The sequence below is a fragment of the Megalopta genalis genome, chromosome 4 (genome assembly GCF_051020955.1).
Source record: "Megalopta genalis isolate 19385.01 chromosome 4, iyMegGena1_principal, whole genome shotgun sequence".
Lineage (NCBI taxonomy): Eukaryota > Metazoa > Arthropoda > Insecta > Hymenoptera > Halictidae > Megalopta > Megalopta genalis.
In genome coordinates this window covers 27,409,985-27,427,988 of record NC_135016.1, presented here as the reverse complement: position 1 = coordinate 27,427,988, position 18,004 = coordinate 27,409,985, and the positions used below count along the sequence as shown (strand labels likewise).

General features: G+C 44.9%; 1 protein-coding gene across 9 annotated transcripts in view; it reads left to right on the top strand.

Moving 5' to 3' along the window:
* The window catches only part of Fhos (Formin homology 2 domain containing), a 385,440-nt gene that overhangs the window by 51,232 nt on the left and 316,204 nt on the right, over window positions 1-18,004 (top strand). The gene's annotated exons all lie outside the window — the stretch shown is intronic.

Genomic DNA, 18,004 nt, shown 5'->3' with positions numbered 1-18,004 from the left:
GAATCCTGATTATTCGTACAGTAATGTCTCCCTAATTGACGCTCGGATCGTCCACGAAAATGGGCATTTCGGGAAGAAGAGACACGACGCCTCGTTTTTTATAGTTATTGAGAATCGCTAAATTATAAAATGATGCGCAAGACTCAAATTAATCGTATCTCCTCTTCCCAAATTGTCCATTTCTGCGAACAATCTGAGCGTCAATTAGAGAGACATTAGTGTACTTGGTAAACCAGTTCGGATGCCGAAAGAGTTCCGATAAGAGACGTTTACACAGCGACTCCTGGCTCCTGCTATTTCCGATAACAGCATTCGTCGTTCGGAAAACAGAGATAGACCGGTCAGATGTAACTGAAAGTTCGCTAAACCTTGGTTCGAACAATGAAGAAACTTAAATGGGAGTTCGTCCGACGTATGCTTCGTTACACGATCACTCTTCTTTCTGATTCGCGGCAGCGGATTACAATGGCGTGTAGGCCGACTATGGTCTTTGCAATACTTTCGGAAACAGATTTAGAATCGACTCGTGTGCTTATGGAAAAACGAGTTTTGAATAATCTGTGTAATTTATTCGCAAATGGTACACTCTAGGTGTTTGCGTAACGAGGTCTAGGTAGGACGATGACGAGGGGGGACGATAATGCAGCAATTAGGGTAAAGATCCTAAAATAAGTAAAATTGAGGAAATAGGTAAGGTACGGAATAATTCAAGTCCAGTACATTTATACGCGTAATGAGGTACAGAATAATATAACGACGTTAACAAAGCGTAATTGATATTAATGTGCCAATCTAACGCGAGCCTAAATTGACGTTAATTTGTTTGCGGTTCCAAGGTACAATGGTTTGAACGAGGTTCCACGGTAGTAATTTGACCGAAATCTCAACGTGCTCGAAACAATAGAAAATTCTTAAAATGATAGAATTATTAACACTTTAGAAAAACGAATTTCGAAATCGATATTATAAATACTGGGACAGAAACTGGTACGCGGACAATATCCAAGCGTTTCAGCAACAATTGCAAAACTAATTATTTTGAAACGCACATTTTTCCTGTCCCCGTAGCGATTAGTCGCGACATGAGTAATAGCAGGAAGAATCCCGTGCGTGGGTGTTAAACAAACGTTTCGCAAAAGCGAGGGAATACGTGGACGGGGGCGGCCTTGCTTCTGCTGTAATGCCAGAAAATCCATCTGTAACGGAACCTCTCCGGGACCGGAATTTTTCTCATCGTGGACAGGATTCTCGTTTAATGCCGCCACTTACTGCATTAAGGATTCTCGAGACCGTAGAAATTTTCCGCCGGGGACAGGTTCCCCTTTTGCCTGGCTCACCCTTAACGCACGCCTCGGCTCGCTCGGTAATATGCACACGGAAATATATTTATATTCGCGCGGACAAAACCGGCGTTGCGCGGCGCGGCGCTGCGGGGAAAAAGGAGAAGCGGCGGATGAATTTTCCGCGGGCGGTATTAATATTTATGAAATCCGCTCCGATATGTCTCGCATAATTTATGCATAAAATTTTCAAATACCCGTTCAAACTTCCTGCGCCGCGGAACTGCCGCGCCGGAATATTCAAATGAACTTTTTCCTCGGCGGACGTCGGCCGCAACGAAGTGTGACAATTTTTACCGAAAGCCATTTACTTCCTTATCGTGTTCGGGATGAGAAGTCCTCCAACAGGAATGCCGGGACGGCGCTCCTCCTGTTCGCCGATATAAATCATTCGCAGGTCGGGCGATTTCATCGAATCGTATGGCGCGTGCAACGAAGAAGTCCACTAATCGGAGAGTTCACGAAACGGTTGCGTCATTTATAATTTTAAAGATTGCACAGCATGTATAAGAAACAGCTCCTCGCGATCGTTCCTTCTCGGTACGATCTCGCGATCCTCCCACTTTTCTGCGCACGCGTGTGCCGCTCCTTGCCATTTTTAGATTAATCGTAACGAGGATCTGCGAATGTCAATGCGCGTTACGCAACAGGAATATCCACCTCGAGCAATGCGAACGAATCGCCGTTGCGAGCTGGAAGAGTTACCGCGCGTCATTAAGGAAACGATTTGCTCGGAGATGTTCGATCAGCTTTGAATCGCGTATCGAACAGCGTGATAAAACCACCCCTGTCGATCGGGAAGGAGGCGGCGAAATTGCGGGCCGCGTGGTCGGCCGTTCAAATAAATTAGCGCGAAGGAAAAATCGATGGGAAGCGTATCCGAACGCGGGACCCGCGGCTCGCGGCGCGGCCTCGCAGGACTCGAGGCTGCTATCGAGGCCGTTTCTCAAAAATGATTAGCGGGCCGTCGATACCGAGCAGCGGCGACCGGTCGCCCACTTTTCAAAGTCCTTCTCCCGGCCTGGTTGCCACGAGTAACCATTCCAAATCGACGTTATTAAGAACCCTCGGCGATGGAGGAATATACCCTAGGACGGCGCGGCTCCGGAGTGGGGGTAACAGAGATCATAAATTGCTCTCAATGAGCAACTATTAGCTGAAGCAATTAATCGCGACGACCTCTCGAAGCAAGGCTGGAGAGAGGCCGCTCATTTGCAGAAAAGTGACTTTCGATCTCGCAGGGAACCGACGGTTATCTTTCAACGCTTCGTTGGGCGATAAAGTCCGGAAAGATCTCCGTTCAGTTTTCTTGAAATGTGTTTGGTCGTAATTCTGGAAAATGCGCCAGCCCCCATTACCGGATCTAATAAAAATGAATTACAACTTCGGTCGGCTGCCGCAAGCGGAAAAGTTAGATGAAGCCTTTAAAAAAAAAACTAGGTCACAAACGGACCCAGACGCTTTCGTTCAAGGTTTAATAGAAGGCTCGTTCTTTATGATTTATCCGGTGGAAGATTTAGCACATTTTTTAGTCTGCCAAAGTACTGGATTTTTGCGCGGGCGGCTCGAACGTTTCGATGTTCCGATTTTTATAGAAGCAAAAGGGAGTTTCAACGTGGCTTATTGTCTTCTCGAATTTTTGCTAATGGCAGACGAGGTACGCGGATCGAGGATTCTCCCATTCGCTTTCTTCGCAGCCGCAAAAGCGATCGGCAAAAGCAGTTGCGTCGGTCGTCACGCCTCTGCGGCTCCGCGACCTGGCACGTTTACGTGTTTCATTCATTGGATCGCGTTAGCGTGCTTTGTGTAAACGCGAACGGGGCGCACACACGTGCATCCAGTGCTGGACTCGATGCGGTTAAGCATGAACGTGTAGACGGTCTTGGTCGTGTACGGGTGGCAGGAACTTCGAGCTAAGCGGTGTCGTGTGTTTTTAGCTGTGTCTGGTCTAGATTCTTGACGTTTCTTTCCGTGTAACGTGGAAACCGAGTCGACTTCGAGGCGCATGTTTGCTGCAGCGCTTTAGTATTCTGGTCGATCAAGTCCGAGAGTGATCTCGGCTATTTGTATTACTCTAATTGAGTGTCTCGTACTGCCTCCACGTAGAAACGGATCATGTCTCTGTTTAATTGTCCGACAGTCGGTGAAAATTGGTTTCTCTTTCATAGTAATCGAACTGTAATTTATTCACAGTTGATACGATATCGGCGCATTCCTTTTTTACAAGCATTGTCACCGGAACATTCGTTTCACGAGTCAGCTCCGAATCGTGGAATATAATATAGAAATTTCATTGCGAGTCGAATTGATCGATTTAACCCTTTCGCGACGAGCGCCGCATATACGCGGCATCCACTCGACGATCTGTAGGTACGAGCGCCAAGTGTATACAGAAGACAGAGATGTGTAATTTGTAGCAAAAATGACAAAAGTCGAACATGATAAAAGACGAAAATGTCTCGCAATCCGGAAATGGGAGGTTCCTGAGGTCATTTGAAGCAACTTTTTCCTTAGCGAAAATGCGATCTAAGGCTTCATTTACGAGTTATCAACGAAAAACAGTGACCAATCAGAAGCAAGATCATATGGCGCGAGACGGCCGAGCCAATGAGCAGAATTGGGCTCCGTGCACTCGTTGGCTGGGCCGCCGCGCACAAACCGAACTCGCCTCTTATTGGTCAGTGTTTTTCGTTAATAACTCGTGAACGAAGCCACGGAGAAAATTTTAGCAAAGGAAAAAGTTGCTTCAAATGACCTCAGAAACCTCCCATTTCCGGATTGCGAGACATTTTCGGGACACCCTGTATGCGGCATCCACTCGACGACCTGTGCGTACGGGCGCCGCATATATGCGGCATCGAAATGAAGTGTATACAGAAGACGGAGATGTGTAATTTGTAGCAAAAATGATAAAAGAACGGATTCGCGATACGAGTGCAAAGATTGCGATGTTGGCCTTTGTATAGATCCTTGCTTTCAAATATATCACACAGAATTATATTATTAGTTTTTACATATTATTATATTTTAATCATTTTCGTCTCGTTATTAATTATATTAAACATTTAATCGTTAGGCTTTGTAATTATATAAATACCTATGTTACCTATAATTTTGTAAGTCTTTTTAAATTAAAAATGTAAATATACTTATTACATTAGAGCAACGATTGTTTTATTCGGCACAGTTATTATTTAAGACTTCGAACAACATATATACAGAAACCACGCGTACTGTGCATATTTCCAGAGCGAGTTTCCGTTCAGTGACGGTACTTCGGCGGATGGAGCTGCCGTAGCGAAAGGGTTAAAGGAAAAAAGGTAGAGGCAATCGACGAAAAGTGTCGATCGCCTTCGTCTCGGCCGCAGAGAATGAAATGCATAAGGATGTTTGATCTCGTCGGTCGCACGGTGTTCCAAGATGCAGTCGTTCAGTCGCATAAATTGGTTTCCACTCGAATTTATCATCTACCGAGCGCATCCTTCCTCGCCAGCGAATAGGCGGGAATTCCTCGAATTTGAACAATCTGGTAGCATCAGCTTCGAGAACCCCGTCGATTTTCCATCGGTTTCCTGTTTCGCCATTCTACATCTCCGAGATGTCTTTCGGAACTTCGTCGTCTACGGTTCAGAGTTTTTCACTGTGCAAAGCTCGCGCCATCATTGTTAGCTCTTAAATTCGCGAGGTCTTTCCAGTAGAATAATCTACTCGAACGAAAATTGTCTTCAGCAAGATCGCGTGATCTGATTCCGACGCGCGGCGGGTAGCGGGGTGCAGGCGCGTGAAACGTCCGCATTAGTTCCAGGGTGGCTAAGTCAAGAGATTTCACGATGGAGTCGAGATAGCTTTGTAGCCGCGACACCTTTGTGGTGCACCGGTTTGATACGCTAACGCGCTTCATTCAGCCAATCGTTGAACGAGCGTGCTTTGTACGAACTGTCCGGGGGGACACGCGCGTACGTTCGTCCGCGGCCGCGGTACAACAACAACAACAACAACGGCAGCAGCCGAAGCAGCGACGGCAATGGTAGCGCAGGGGCTAGAAAGAGGAACGGACGGCTGACAGAGCGAGATGCAGTCGCGACGGAGGGAAGGCAGGTCACACGAGTCGACGCGAGCGCAGCGGCCGTGCACTGTGCACGTGATTCCTTTGTTCGTGGCATCGTTTCTGGAACAGCCCTTCGGCCGCAAACTATTTTCCGGGAGGTCCCAGTGCACGGTTAAATGCGCGATTACTGCAGTGTCGCTGAAACCTCGACTGGCCACCTTCGTGACTGCACACTTTGACCCAATTGCGTCGCCGTGTGGCAACACTCGCACGCTTGCACCGCTTGCATCGCTGCAACTGGCCCCGACTCACCGCACTCCGCTCGCCGTTCCGTTCCATTCCGTTCCTCCTTCCGCATTCAAACGCCGCGGCGAGACCTGTCCCGCAGCGGGGCTCGCCGATTTTTCGAAACGCCCATCTTTCGTGATCCTGATTGACACGGATGAACTTTCGCCGTTCATATCCGCCGCGTTCCCATGTCGCGCCGGCCGAGCGCAGCCGCAATAACGATCGAGAGATCGCCGGCCGTTTATTGTCGAGATAACGGTGTTGACTTTATTGCGTCACGGAACAGCGAAAATACTTTCTTCGCTCAGATCGTGTTTGCCGAAGCTTAACGCACCACGAATATTTCTCGAAAGAATACTGCGCAAATCATTTTCGATAGGAGGGAACGCGCGCGTATAGCTTGCCACTGTGCTTCGCTATCGTTTGCAGTTTCAACACACTCATACACGAAAGTATTCGAACGCTTACGTTTCTAACATTCAATTAATAATATATACGTGTTAAACTGAAGCATTTGATATAATACGACACATATGTATAACAAGGGATGGGTCTTAAGACTGCGTAAGCAAAATTAGAAACTAATTCAACAATATATAGCGTTTTTACAGTACATTCATTGTAAACACGTACCAGAAATGGCTCGCAAAAGTATTCGAACGAAACAATTAATAGTTATTTCAATTGAACGATTGAAGGTTTTAATAGGAAGTTGATCCACCTTTTGCTTTTATAACAGCCCTAAATCTGTTTTCCATTGAGTGGACCAACTTAGAAGTAACATTTGCATCTATTGATTGCCATGTTTCAATAATATTTCGTTTTAACACTTCTTTCGAAGCAATAACCGTATTTCTTAATCGTCTTTCTACTTCATCCCATAAATGTTCAATGGGGTTTAGATCGGGACTTTGCGGTGGATGTGGCACCACGTGTGGAACACTATACAATACCCATTCTTTGACTATTTTAGCGGTATGCTTCGAAACCAATAATCGCTAGGTAAATTCAATTTTGATACACTGCTTTTTAAATTCTCCTGCAAAATTTTTAAGTATTTCGTTTTGTCCATTATCCCATCGATGAACACAAGGTTTCCCACTCCACTAGATGCCATGCAGCCCCGAACTAATACGGATACACCATTATGTTTTATAGTCGGTCGTAGATTTCGCGGTTCTAATTCTGTGTTATTTTTCCTTCACGAACACTTTTACGCCCATCGCTACCAAAAACGTTAAATTTACTCTCATCAGAGAACAATATTTTGTCCCAGAATGTACATATCGAGGAACGGTTTCTTCGACACACTTTCTTCGAACATTTAGAATTCACCTGTATTCAGATTAGGGACATAATCATTCGGTTTCATGTTTCGTTCCGTCGAAAAGAAACGCGAACTTTTCCGTGAGTGGAAAGAGATTGTAGCAAGTAAAACAGTGTCTTGGTTTTTGTGAGCGGTCCGTGATACAGACGGAGTCCATCTTTGGAGCGGCAGAGTGTTTCGCCCGACTCTCACTCGGCAACGCAATTATATTGCGTAATAACAATAACGAACGATGGATCTGTGGAAATTCTGGACCACATTCTTTGACTCGCTCGACGAAGTGGATAGTTTACAGATCATTGCACGGGAATCGAGAAAGATTATGGCGCATTATACCCGGACAGACGTAGAAATTGATTTTCGTAACACGCTTCAAATTCGCAAGATGAAAGAATCGACTGAGCTGTTCCGCATCTTTCATTCTATTAGAAAAGTAATTTCGGATTAATTAGAATTTTTGTTCGGATGGATTTGTAACTAGATTAATCTTGAAATAATCTGATCGTAGAAAGACTATGCGAACTTTATTGTTAGATATTTCCTTAGATTCTTTGACACTGTTACCAGAATTTGTAATTACATTGATGTAATTACGTTTGTAATTATATTAATTCAGTACGCTGCGACATTGATTTATTTTCTGGCTCTACCAATAAATGTAGACAGTCGGTTCTCAAAATCACCAATGTAACCTAATCGAAGTTCATATTTTATTCTAAACGAATTCTCAAATCAGACCTTCATATTCTAGTTTCGTATGATCGATTGTTATTTTATTATCTATTTATATAAATAGATAAATAAATAAACAATAATATAGTGCAAAATTTCAGTGAATCGAATTTCACTCGGACACGTAAAATCTGTAACGACTAATATGGCCGTGGTTCGATAATTTGTAATTACATTAATTCAGTAAGCTGCGACATTGATTTATTTTCTGGCTCTACCAATAAATGTAGGCAGTCGGCACTCAAAATCACTAATTTAACCTAATCCAAGTGCATATTTTATTCTAAACGAATGCTCAAATCAGACGTTCATATTCTAGTTTCATATGATCGATTGTTATTTTATTATCTATTTATATTCTGCAATACAATAGGGCTCTATAGCCCGCCTAATAAATAAATAAATAATAATATAGTGCAAAATTTCAGTGAATCGAATTTCACTCGGATACGTAAAATCTGTAACGACTAATATGGCCGTGGTTCGATAGTTACGGCGTCAAACAATTAAGATCCCGTCGTATTAGTCGATGCGACGCGACGCGGTCTTTTACAAACGAACGGGCCCCCGACGCCAGCGTTTTTTAAAGAACAACTCTGAAAGAGCAATTAGCTTCGGCTTTTCATCTCGGTTCGACTGGTCGACCAAATAAATTCTATCGCGACCATAAGAGGATATTACGACGCGGTTAATTTTAAAGTCGTTTCGGAGGCTGGCTGGCTGCCTCTGAAGATTCGAGCGTTCCGCGAGATGCTGGTCGGTTCTCTTTGGACCCTCCTTCGGCAGTTCGCCGACATAACGGGACCGGGAAGCGTTACTCTCACGGAAAGGGAATAAAAAGTACGTTTATGGTCCCGGCATTATATACCTATAGGTACCGTGCGCCGGTGTACCGGTTATCTCGCGAACACTGGTAGGGCTCTCTCCGTGTAACTCTTTTACCTGTCCTTTGCTGCGGTTAAATTCGGCCTCGCCCTCTCCAAAGGCATCCTTGGCGCAGAGCTTCGATTCGTTTAAAGCGGACCGGTTCGTCGTTGACAAAAAAAAAGGAGAGAGACAGAAAGAGAGAGAGAGAGAGAGACAGGAGAATTCTCGGAGAGGATTTTAGTTTCGCGATTGAAGCGACTTTCGTGAACGAATTCCGGGTCGCACTTTGTGCAACGGAGAACAGAGGGGTAAAGATATTATCCGGCGTTCGCTACGCTTTTCAAGGTTTTCCCTCCAGGTGGCCACTTCGTCAGCAGATTCCCGCAAGGCTCACCCCGAAACTCGATCGAAAAAATTTCGCCTCGAGTTTCGGTGTTCAACCGTTTTTCTTTCGAGCATAGATACGGAGTTCAACGTACTTTTGATGAAAAAAAACTGGACACACCTAGGAGTGTTCGGTGTAGTCATATTCGTGCAGGAAATGAATATGTAAATTTAATTTACTTGAAACAAAGCTCCGGAGAAGTAAATTTTACCTTGGCATTATCGCTGGCAGGATGCTCGGTGTAACAATAATTCAACTTTATGCATTCACGGTGCAGGCAAAGTCGCGGAAAAATAATAGAATGTTTGATCTCTCTCTCTCTCTCTCTCTCTCTCGGAGAGGTTCTTGCTATTTATTTATAAAAATATAAATCCGCGCAGAGCCCGCCGATGCTAATGAATCGGTATCGGGCATTGCGAGAAATCGCTTCGAGACACTTAACGGAGGAGATACATGGGCGCGAACGAAATTCGGGATGCAAGACCGTGATAAATCGTTCTCAGAATTCGGTCGAATCGGGACCGCGGCAATTATCGGGGCGATCGTCGACTCGTTGCAGCGATAAAGCCTGAATCGTTGATCACGGCGCGGGCGAAATGATCGAACGGGTTTCCGGGGCCGGGGAGCACCGTAACCGTTCCGTCACACGATCGTAGATCAAGATATTTACCGTTTACGTTAAAAATCGCGCCAGTGGCGAGCGTAAATTCAGCGCCGCGTCTCGTTAGATTTTCCGAGGAATAAATTCGAGAGAATGCGCACTATAAATTCCCTCCTCCCGGGTACAGGCTGCTCATAAATTCGGAGCACAGCGCGGCTTTAGCATACGCGACAGAACGCGCGAGGGTAAAGAGGATTTTTATCAAAGAGAACGTCAAAGAATATAAAAGACAGTTTCGCGGCCTATGTGTGCGCGCCTGTGTCGCGAGCCACGGTTTATCAAATTGTTCTCTGTACGGCTACCGGTTTGCTGGTCGAACCAACGACTTCCCGTTAATTCAACGGACGATCGATCTATCGCGATCGCTGTCGTTCCGCGATGCGCAGCACGAGTTATTCAAATGCTGCGTCATATTCGCGCAAGATGGATTAACGTGGCTCTTCCGTTCCACGTTTTTGAAAACATTTGTCAGTAGCAGCGACGACGCGATCCGCGAGACGATCTTATCGATTTTGTTTGTCTAAAAATTTGGTTGCTTTTCGTAAAAGTCGGATGCCGGGCTTTCGGGCACGCTTTAGGAATGATTCGTGCTCCTAAATCTTTGACCACCGATTCGTGCACCTTGCCTAATCCATTTAGATGTTATTCGAATTCTATTATGGACTTACTAAGGTTACTACGACTAGATGTCGTATATAAAAGGATTTGTCTACATTTAGCGACGTAAAATTGTCGTGGCACCAGTTTTCGATGTCCTGCGAACAATAAAGTTTTACCGAATTGCACTAGCTCAATCAAATCATTTATAAATAAGTTAACCCTTTGCACTCGAGTGGTGACTCTGAGACACCATTGAAAATTGTTGAATCATGTTATAAAATAATTTTTACGTTATCGTGTTTGTTCATATTTAAGGGTTATCCTGAAAGGGTAACCGTTCTATAAGTTACAAGTCTCGACGCATAAACTGCACTAAGTCATATAAGATAGAAACAGCGTAGGTCGGGAAAAGCCATCTGGGATTTAGAGTTAAAATAGCCTCGAGTGCAAAGGATTAAAAAGTATGGGGCCCGAATGGGATCCTGAAGGTACACCAGGTTACGAATCGATTGGTCTCGAGTAACCAGACCTTTCGTGAAGACAATTTGTGCACTACCACTGCATTTAACACGGAACAAATCGCTTTAAATTATAAATAATTTGCATCGATTCCACCTGACTTCGACGCCGAAGCAGAGCCGAGGTTGCGTACAAAGGTGCGGGTTGCCTTTACACTGACCTTTCCAACCAATTTCAAGATCGTTGAAATCAGCGATCGCTGACCTAACGAACCGCCTCGCACAATGGGGAAAAGCATTTTCACTCTCGGCCGGCGCGACGCGTTACGGCGTGTTACGGCGCGACTGGTGCGGTGGAAGCGTAAAAATGCATCCGGTTAATGAAACGGGCTTTCCCGTGAATGAAAAGGAAGGGTTACAGCTTACAGTGGCATCGGGATCGGGATGCGGTAACGGTAGCCGCGCGTAATGATCGCTAGAAAGGTTGCTTGAGCCGAGTCACGGCCGATAAAACGCGCGAACCCGAGCGGATCGTGTATCCGCGAGCCGGCCGACGATATCGGTGGTTTTTCAACCGGCAACCAGGTATCCGGATTACATAATATTACAATTAGATCGCGCGCGTTAAGCGGCCTCTCGGCATTCCTGCGAGAACGGTTTGCCCGCGGCCGGTCGCCTAAGCGCCGTTCGATTTTATGCCAAATAGAGGATGCTTGCCGAGCCGCGCCGCGTCGCGCCGCAGCCGCGAAGATCAGCGCGTCGCGTCGTGCCGCGCCGCGCCGCGCCGGCACACCGGCTCCGAGCAATCCATTTTTTCCCGCCCCGCTCCTCCCTGCCGCGTCGTCCCGCCGCTCCGCATTCCTATTGAATGGTAATGGAGAGTTACGATTGCGATTTATGGCGGCGTTATACTTGGGAGGCTGCGAAATTTCGGTTTTATGGCCGACCGGCTTATCGGGCTGCACGGCAATGGACTGCGAAGTGCACCGCCGCGCCGCGCCTCGCCTCGCTTCGTCTCGTCTCGCCTCGCCTCGCCTCACCGGTGCCGTCCCGCCACCGAATAACGATACCAGAAGCCAGAAACAGACGTAAATCACCGCGGGGCCATTGGGACGCCCGTCCCAGGGTACCAAAGCTTTTTTACTTTGTATTCTTCCGCTTTTGCCACTAACCCATGGTCTCCGCAATGACGAGCCACCCGCGCACCGTTGGCACAGCGTCGACGACGGGACCTTCGATCGTCGTATCCTGATGCATCATCGACGAGGAATCAATCGGCGCGCAGCCTAATCTTTCGAGATTAGGCGACGCGACGCGAGCTGCGGCCAAGCGGTCGACTTTTTACTTGTCTCTTAGAAAGTTCGCAAGTTATCGAATACATTCGGCGATTGCTTTCGATGGGTTACGAAACCAAGCGCGGTCGTTGCGTAAGGTCCCAGTGGATCTTTGTGAAAAATAAGAGATTGCTGAGTCTGTTGCGTATTTGTTCGTCTGCTCATTTTTGTATATTGCCTGTGGGAGTCAGAGTTGAGAGATATTAGCCCGCAGGGAACACAGATAGTTCAGGTATCGTCACAGATGCCTCAGGTTAAACGTCACAGATAACGTAGATTAAACGTCGCAGACTTCAGTGCCATAACAGTGGATAGTGTCGGGGTAAAGTCGAATTTTAGATATTGGGATTATGGAATGAAAATGAATATGATTCTAATTCTTTTCTTAAAAACACTTTATTTTATTCCTTTATTGAGAGAAGGTATATGGGCGAAAACGATCGAGCGACCAAACTCTACTGAGTGTCCGGTAAGAAAAAACGCTTCTTTTATACCCTTCTTGGGTTCGTCTTATCCACCAATCAGAGACGTTTATTTGTCGCGTTTCACATTGTATACGTGACGCTGGGATCCCCAAACATTCAGGGCACGATGTATATCTAATGGTACCGGTGATGATGTATCGCGGTATCTATTATATACAGTTTACATCACCGTCGTTGCTCGCTGACGGAACCGACGAAAATGTAAACCGATATCTTAGTATCTTAGTACTAAGTAAACTATAGATTAATTTTTGTTCGAGGCTAAAATTTCAACATTAGACATATTGCTACCGATTCGATTCTTTGCTACTTAACACGTTCCGTGCCGAGCTTTTTTTACTCGAATCTTCACACTTTGATATTTTACTAAAACTTGATGTATTACGTGCAATTATTAATTCTCGTACACATAACAACGTAACAAAAACTTATCAACGCCCATTCTTGCGGTGGAAATTGATTCTTCGGTTCTAAATTTCTTGTAAACAATTTGTTCAGTTCACTAAGTAAACATGCAAGCGTGTACCATCGATGGTACACGTGGCACGGAACGTGTTAACCAACGACATGTGGATCCAGTGTTAATCGAAAATATTAGACTTTCGAGATGACGTGAGTTTCTTTCTCAAGTTCGCTTAGATTAGGTTATAGCTGCATTCGAGCCCCTATAAAGGGAACCTTGGCTGGGTACAGCCGCTGGTTAAATTCAGTAGCAGTCGAGGTAATAAAATTCGACTCGACATAGTGATTGCGTGAACAGTACGACTAATGGTCCCGGTTAATGGGCTTCCAACGTAGTTTAAGCTCGATGATTCAACGAGATTAATTATCTGTTATATTTTTAACCTATCCAATTATGCATGTCCATGCTGATTCGATTCAATTATTAATGCAGCCATTTGGGTCAAGAGAGTTTAGCTTATACCTTGCATATCGAACAGCGAACGGTTCAATATTCATCGAAGAATTCAGATTCTTATATTAATAGAAAGCAATGGTATAATTACTTCTTCGAATTTTTAGAATCTTTCCGATTATCTAAAGGTATAATTTGAACATGTCCGTCACTCTTCGAACGATTATTGTCTCCAAAATCGTTTCATCTCGGAAATACATCGAAATTCCTCTTATTTCGAACGATGAAACGTACAAACGTGTCGGTAATTTCATAAAGTTAGAAACTATCTGGATATACCAGGTAACAAAAAGCGATTCAAGTTTGAAGGTAACGTGTCTACCTGCAAGCAGATGGTCAATATTAAGTGGAATCGAGCTAATACACCGCAAAATAACTGTATTACCGATCTGAGCATCGATCGAGCGAACAAAAAATGGGCGACGATGAACGCTCCAGCAGCAGCAAACGCGATCTTCTCGGCGCATCTGGGGGCAGTAATTTCTAAACGAGAGCGGAATCGAGCACGCTGGCACGGGGGCCTCGAGTCTCGAGGAGTTTGAAAATCCCGAGGCTCGGCCACTCGACAGGCGTATCGACGGAGAAGAAAGGAAAAAGCGTCGTCGGCTGCCGGGCGACAAAAAGGCAGAGACGAGAGGAGATGAGACGGCCGCTCAAAGCCGGCTGCAGAGACGCGCGTGGGCGCGCGAATCGTCGGACGGAGCCGAGCCGAGCCGAGCCGAGCGTGAATAACTTTTCTCGCGAGCAAGCTTCCCCCGGATTTTCCTGGCGCGCGGGAAACACTGGGAAAACGATGCGGCCGAACTTGCCGCCCGCAACAAAGAAAAGTAATCTCGCGTGGCGGCGCGGAGCCGCGGCCGTTTCGGGCCGATCGCGCGGCCAGAATTGTAAATAACGATTCCTCGAAATTGGCTAAACTTTTCGTTGCCTCCTCGTCTCGGTTGCCGCGGTTCAAATTGATTTATCTCGAGCAGTTTTACGACTCCGGCTGTAATGCGGATTAGCTGATCGAGTCCGGGGAATGTCCGGATGCGAGAGCGGTGTTGCCGTGAAGGAGCTTCTTAACTTTTCGCATTTCGTTCTGTTTAGGAATGTATGCGATACCAACGAGATTCGATGGGAACTGGCGTGGCTGCAAATGGTGCAACGTTAACACGTTAGTTCACGAGAATGAGAAGTTCCGACAAAATCGGGCTAGTTTAATTAATACCGTTGCGAATCACTCCGTTTCTCTCGCGTCGCGGCATTTTATTTACAATAGTGAATATAACAACTCTCGATACAATTATATTTCAGATCTCTGAATTTGAAATGTTGATCGTTCGACGGTCCGATCTCGACTCCTCGATTGTCTATTGGTAACACTCTTCCGTGGCAACCTCTATCTTCCATTATTTTTTAAGGAGTTACTCGCAACAGGGCAGTTTCACATTACAGTGACTTGATTTGGATAAGTCGCCGTAACAATACCACGAATTATCTGTTATTATTACTATCAAAAAAAAGAGGATTCATTTATTACTTTTTACTTACTATCACTTATTTATTTGAAAAAAAAGAATAAGAAATGTTGACGTCTAGAACAGGTGTCTTCAAAATAGGCTTGACAGTGAAGGTGTTAATGAAATTGAAACTACAAAGTAAAAATTTGTCACGGAGGATCGTATTTTAATTCTTTTGTATTCTAAACGTTCTAGTAAAATTCTGTTTGTTCGAATACATCGCTATAAAAATGAATTTTGAATACTAACGCGTTAGCTGTGCTAGGAATCGTGCTTGGAATTGCCCGAAAAATGTCGCATAGTATTTCATTCTGAATGCGATATCATAACTTGATGATAAAAGGTTTTAGGTCTGCAGATCAATGTCAGAGTAGCACAGTAGTAGGCGCTGAGCAATCTCCACTATCAAAGAGCTAGTAAACAGCTAGCGATCAATTTGCGTGAATCGAATTGAAGAATTTGTCGGACTGGAAATGTTCGCGAAGTTTCAGATTTCGGAGAATAACACGAGGAATAATAAGAAACTGCGAACGGTTAACGTCATTGTTTCGTACGAGGACGTTAATGTGAGATCCATTAAGATTCTCCGATTACACGAAACTCGACATTTCACACCTGGCGATCGGGAAGTCACTGTCCAAGAAGGAATTTCGTGTAACGGTCGGTATTATAAGTTCGTTAACATACGCTCGCGATAAGAGGCAATTATCGCATTCGAAATATGTTCGATAAAATTGTTGAGGGGACGCGTTAATAGGTTGCCGGTCGGGTAACTGTAATCCGAAATGAGTAATGCCGGGCGACTGATCAATTTCGGAAGATATACGCGGTCAGCTGAATTTATGGATTCGAGGAGTGTCATTCGACGGTAGGCGAATCCACTCGACCCACTTTCCTTTTAAATCGAATTATTCCCAATATTAAAATCCAAATTATTTCGACCTATTTCTAACGGTATCGCCTTTGACATCTGACAGCAGGAGAAACTGTAGAAAACGTGAGCACGTGCACGATCGCATTACTAAAAAATTGAAAAGTTGAGAATACAGTAATGTCTCCCTAATTGTCGTCGAAATTGTGCACTAAAATAGACAATTTGGGAAGAGGAGACGCGATTATACAAGCCTTGCGGCTCGTTTTTTATAATTACCGATTGTCAATGACTATAATAACGAGCCGCAGGGCTCGAATAATCGTATCTCCTCTTCCCAAATTGTCCATCTTTGTGGACAATGTGAACGTCAATTAGGGAGACATTACTGCAGTTAACTTTTTTATTCGATAAGACATAGAAACAAGTCGATGCTTTGTTTAGTTAGTTTTTTTATTCGATAAAACATAGAAACAAGTCGATGCTTCGTTTCTATTCGATATCAAAGCATTTCTAATCGTTACATAATTGATGTTTATAACATTTTTCAACAAGTGCTTCATATTTATTCCTGTACGATAAGATGTTTATCTCGAAGCTAGCAAATATCGGAAAGGATGCAAGGAGTAAACAAGGCTTGGGTAAACCGATTGAACAAACATTCTGTTCCTTCGCCGTATCCGAAGAAATCCAGTAAATGTTGATTCCTATTTTTGTTGCAACTATTTAATACAGAATTTTCAAGTTTAGTTCCACGCAAACCTGAGGCAAAGTCGGCTGATTTGGCTTTCTGTATTTCTGGTGGAAAGCAAATCGTTCTCGCGAACACAAAGGCAAAAATGATCAACGATCTAATATTAATCGTTCGTTTCTGTGTTAGTCATCTCGCGACTATTGTGGGAGATACCGCCGCAGCCCCTAAGCATCTTCGTAGTGTTATTAATACCTTTTCTGTCACGGTTTCTAAGAATACAGTACGAATTTCTAGGGGAACCGGAATATTCGGTCGCGCAACACCTGGTGACATCGTTCACGACTATTTCCATGCTGCGCGGGCCGTCGGTGCCGCTAAACTTTTCCCGAAATTTGGACCGTTGACAATTCCGTGACGTCATACACGAGATAACCCACCGATGATTACTAATGCGACGATGGAACGCTGGAAGCTGAGTAAACAGATCGACGCTCACCGGCGCAACCTGTTCGTCCATCGCTCTAGTCCAAGTCTTTTATAGTTCTAGCCAACTGGTTCGGGTCCCCGTTGCATTCCACCACGAATATGCAGACACCGCGCGTATGCGGCTCGTGCCTCGCGAGCCGAATGCCTAGTTTCATTCACGAGCAGCAACGAAGATGCATCGGGGATGCATTTTCTTCCGAGCCAGAAATCTCAGATCCCCGAAATCCGTTCCATATTCTATGCATCCGCGTGAAGTGACTCACGTGAAAATCGCAATATTCGAACGCGACTTCGAGGATACTTAACCGGAATGATGTACCGGAAGCCGATAGGCTTCTCAACAAGGGAACTGTGCTTAAGAAAACCTCGACGATTCTCTTGTTCGTCATAATTTTAAAGCAATTTGTTACATCATATCAGTCTAAATAATTTGATGGTTCGCGGATAAGATTATTGCAGTTCTCGAGCAATCTTTTACGAAATTAAAGATCTTTTCAGAGACAGATAATTGCGTCGTCAAGCGAACGGTCCAGTATACAACGGAGATATAAACACGACCGGAATCAACATTTCGTTCCAAAGGCGCACAGAAGATTTCAAAATAGCTACAGAGCCGTACTATTTTCGACAGAGCGGGAGACTATAGCTCGCGCATCAATTTCGCGAAAGCTTTAGCTCATCGTCGGAAACAGTCGAACGAGCGAAAACAAGCCGCGGTGTAAATCGCCGTGAATTTGGAATCGAACGTCTGTGTTTCGGGTCGCGCTGAGATCATCGCTATCAACGATCTTGATCAAAAACAAGTTGCTAAACAAGAAGCTATCAAAAGTCTCGGGCAATGTCGTCATTACCAGATATGCTTAACCGTTTGAGTCCCAAGCAGCGCGATCGCGCAGTTCAGATTTTGTTTCACTTTTCTTTAACGAGCGCTATCGCGCCGCTTGGCTCTCTTCGCGATCAATTAAGACAAGCGCTATCACGCTGTTCGGCACTTTTCGACCGTGTTTTCC